This window comes from Cryptomeria japonica, chromosome 3 (genome assembly GCF_030272615.1).
Source record: "Cryptomeria japonica chromosome 3, Sugi_1.0, whole genome shotgun sequence".
Lineage (NCBI taxonomy): Eukaryota > Viridiplantae > Streptophyta > Pinopsida > Cupressales > Cupressaceae > Cryptomeria > Cryptomeria japonica.
This window is the reverse complement of record NC_081407.1, coordinates 779611910-779616728: the sequence shown is the minus strand read 5'-3', so window position 1 is coordinate 779616728 and position 4819 is coordinate 779611910.

Sequence of the window (4819 nt, the reverse complement as noted above, 5' to 3'; positions counted from 1 at the left end):
AAGAAACTTTATTATTGATTATAAAAACTCTTGATCATAATCCTAGAAGCCCATTAGACAAAGAGCCATAGTAAGCTCCACACTAAATCTTGAAATTTTCTTCAAAATCAATCTTCTGAAGGCATGCATTCTTCAAATTTGTTTGCATGAATAAAGAAAGACTAAAATAAGAAAAAAAGACCAAAACACTAGAAATGGTTCTCAAGAAAGACATAATTTAAAAGTGAGAAGATAAATTGAGATATGGAATTCCTCCATCCTCTGTTACTACTAGCCTTCAAATAAATTCATGACAAAATGAATAAAGACCTTCTCCTATTTTTCCATTCTTTGAATATTTCATCATTGGAGATACTGATTATGACATCACTATAATTGTAGCATCTGTGATAATTATCTAGATAATATAATAATAGTACAATTAAAATAGCACATCTCTATTTTAATGTGATTATGAGTGTAATTTCATGCTCTCACTAAAGTGGGAGTTAAATTTAGGCCATAAATTGTATCCCCATATAATTTCACATCCTATTTTGGGCCCTTTCCTTAGTGTGTCTCCTCCTAGATCCTTTCAAGCCTATTTGGACCTTATCACATCCTATCATTGTCATATGTCATGATCAAGATCATATTCAATGTCCTATAACTTGGTACTTTGCCACAATCCTTTTTAGTCTATTTTTGAATTGAGTATGGAACCTAGTGCCCTAGACTTAGTAGAATAACATTCCTATCATCCTTGTCCCTCCAAGAGGGGCCCAATTTTGAACATGCACAAGTGTTAATTACTACCATTTGTGATATAATCTAGATATTTTTACATGAGCATTGGAAGTCAAGAAAAAATATGAAGTATCTTTAGAACAATAAATAAGAAAATCATTTATCAGTCATAAATAAAATCTATCAATTATATAATTCAAATTCAAGATTCCTAATTTATTCATTCAATAACATATTTGAGTATAAGGACTATCAAGTTACAATAACTTATCTTCATTTTTGTTTTCACAATAGATTTTGTGTTTGATAGATATAAACAGGTTTTACACTAACCTAAAACCCAAAGTTTTACAGACCAAGGCTAGCAGCCAAAAAGACATTAAACAAAAGTGAAATAGGGGATAAACCCCACACAGACCCAACGCCAAAAAAAAAGATGAAAATACCCCAAAAAATAGGAAAAAACACTGAACTGAGAGAGTGCACCAGTTTAGTGTTCTTCTGAATAATCTTCTTGTTGATTTTCTCCAGATCCTCCATGATGAATTTGGAGGTACCATGTTCCTAGTTCCAGCTCCTGGTCCTAGTACAGGGACCTCAACTAGTCTTCCCACCAGCAGCACTTTGACCACCCTCTGAAGAATTCTTTTTTTTTATTTTCCCCCCAAGGGAGGTTCACTTGCTATGGGTCTAGTTCTATAGTCGGCCATCATGGCATTGATTTTATCCAAACTTTCAATGCTGTTACTCATCGCCTCCTTGTTGATTCCCACCAAATTATTCAAGTTGTCTTTGATGTCATACACATACTCCTCCAGCTTATCAATTTTGCACTCATGGAAGATCTTCATAGTTTCAATATCCTGAGATATCTTCTGAATCATGCTCATGATTTTATCATTTTTGCAAGGCCCAGGGTAGTTCATGAAGGTTTCAATAATTCCTTTAATTCCTTCTTTCAGAGTTCCAATTTCCTCATCCACCCACTTCCAACATTTTTCCTGGCCTCTAGTGCCCTCCAAAATCAGGTCTTCTAGCTTCTTCTCCCCCTTTTTCTCCCCTTATTTCTCCTTATTCAGAGGCCCCTGGCTTTTCATTATCCACATTGATGGGAATGTCTAACCTAATCTCGTGGTCCTTGTCTTTGGACTCACTAGACTTGGTAAAAAAAAATTTCTTGCTGGTGGGGGTTTCCAGGTCTTGCATTTTCCTACTAGTGGATTTAAATTATCTTCTCGCGCACCTTGGAGGGTTGGTTTTTCTACTACTATTAGTTCCCGGGGTCACCATAGGCTCCCCTTATTTCTTTGATTTATACTCAGGGTCCTCTAAATCTTTGATATCCCAACAATTCAGAGCAGTGCCACTGTCATCCTCTTCCATCTCCATGTCAGAAACAAATTGCACCTCAGGGTTAGAAGAAGAAATATGGGTTTTATCCATGGGGGAGGGTTCCACTTCATGGGCTTTGGAATAATCCATGATTAACATGATAAAACGCTCATGAAGCACCGAATTATCCTCATGATGAATTCTGCCATGTCAGCCCAGAGGGAATTCAGTTCATTCCTGTTGTAACTATCGTCCACCATTTTTGTCACCCTTTGTCATTTCTTTTCCTTGTCAAAAAAGCAGCAATGGCCTCCTTACCCAACTTCCTCTCTCTATAAAATTTTCTACCCTCCATATCAAGACCAATAACAATAGCAGCTAGGGTTTCATCAACCTAGCATTCCGCCCCATACATAGCCAACACACCCTTATTCCATCCTTTGACAAATCTTTCAGTAACCAGGGGAGAGTTACCATGAAGTCTCTCCAGATAGGGAGCCATCCCACCATCAAATATTTCCTCCTAGACCTCCTTTTTTTTTTGCCACTTATCATAGGTCGTGGGTTCATGCCTATTCTTGTCCCCTCCCATTCTATTACTTAGGCATTCTAGGAAGCTACACTCCAGATGCAAAACCAGGAAAAAAAAACTAGAAACAGGGCAAGCTGAAAGTTCTAGAGCTTCTCAAAGTGGTAATAATTTGAAATACCTGCCCAACGACTCCCATCCCATCATAATATTTCAGCATTAAGGTCATTTGTAAGGCCGAAGATATCGACATCATTTCTTGCTAGGTTGCACAAAGTTTTCAGGAAGGTTTCCCTTCCCCTCCACCATTTAATCACCATGTTATCAGCAACCAATTTGGCCACATGATCCACCGGTTTATTTCCTTCTCGGATAACATGTGAGATCTTGAACTCCTCCAGGGCAGCAATCATTTGAAGGCAATCCTTAATCGGGTTCAAAATAGTCCATCTAGGCTCAGTACTACCCCTGATGCAGTTCACAATATTAAGCGAGTCACTTTCCAACCAGACTCATCTAAAGCCTTCCTTGCTAGCCATGTGTAGACCTATGTAGGCGGCGCTGGCCTCCGTATAATGGTTAGTCTGGGTGCCCAAAGGGAGCGCCAATGTGGAGACCAACAAACCCAAATGATTCCTCACCACTCCCCTACAACCTGGCGGCCCAGGATTTCGCTTGGATGCCCCATCAATATTAATTTTGATCCACCCCAAAGTGGATGGATGCCAAGACACATTCACTCTGCTATGTTTTATTTTATAGATTGGAACAAATATATCCTAGTAAATCTACCATCTTCTGATAGTATCCCATTCCTCCTAGTTAGAGACAAGTGGAGGATCGTTTTTCCTCCTAGGGAAATAGTTAAGAAAGTTTTCCTTAATAGAATTCCTTATTCTGATTGTGACCACTTGAGCAGTGGACTCCAAATCTCTGAAAAACCTACTATTTATTTCCTTCCATATATACCCCAAGCAATATGAGGCAGGGATAAGTTCAAAAAAATACCAATCGCATGGTTACCATAGGGTCACTTTCATTGGTGCCAAAAGTTCTGTATAGAATCAGAAGGGACCCAATTAGAATTCAATAAATTGAGAAAGAAAGCCCAAATATCCCTAGCAAAGGAACAATGTAAGAGTAGATGAGCAACATTTTCAACATCTTCTTTACATAAAAGGCATGTATTAGTGATGGGGATCCCACATTTACAAAGATTATCAGTGGTAGAAATCTTGTTTTGCATGAACAATAAGAAGAAGATATTAATTTTTGGAATTAAGGGTTTATTCCAAACTCCTGCCCAAAAGGGGGCATGAGTAAAAGACCTGGTAATGATCCTGAAAGCGTTCGCCACCATGAAATGCCAAAAAGTAGATCCATTCCAAATGATTGAGTCCTCCACCTAAGAGGAGGGGGTGAGGATCATATTGAGCCAAGATTGCAAAGGCTCTAGAGAAGTACCAAAGCTACTGAGGTCAACCCAACCTCCGTCACTGATATAATTCACCACTAAGGTTCCAATCAAACTAGTGTATTTTTCTTTGAATTGAGAAGCCCACAATGATTTAGACAATGAACCCTCTACCATCCACCAATATTCCTAGAACCTTATATTTCTCCCATTCCCTAGCACCCATCGACATCCCTAATTGATAATGGGGTTGAAGTTAAAGAAGTTGCTCCACGGATCAGAATTCGAAGTTGGGAGGTTATAATTTTCCAGCATCCTTTGGAAACCATGAATTTGGTATTTGTCTTGGAAGATATCAGTCCATGCATTGTTCTCCTTTAAGCATCTCCAAAGTTGTTTGGTCATTAAAGCCCTGTTGAAATCTTTTAAATGCCTAATATCTAGACCTCCCCTATTTATGGGTAAGCAAACTTGATCCCACACAACTAAATGGAGCCTATTCTTAGATTCAGTTCCCGACCAAAGAAAATGCTTCTGTATTCTTTCCATTCTATCTGCAAATTTGGCAAGGATTTTAAAGAGACTCATAGCATAGACTTGACCACAATAGATTTTGTTATGGTTTATCATTTTATTGTATTAACACTTGGAGGACTTGTCCAAAGAGAATCGCATCACTAGTAATATCAATCCTAACGTATATTCTTATAAATTTGAAACATTTCATTTATCATTTAGCCTCCACTCTAATATGTGTAATCTCTCTTTTTATATAATTATTGTTGTTTGGAGATAGGAACACAAACATGGTGTTTGAA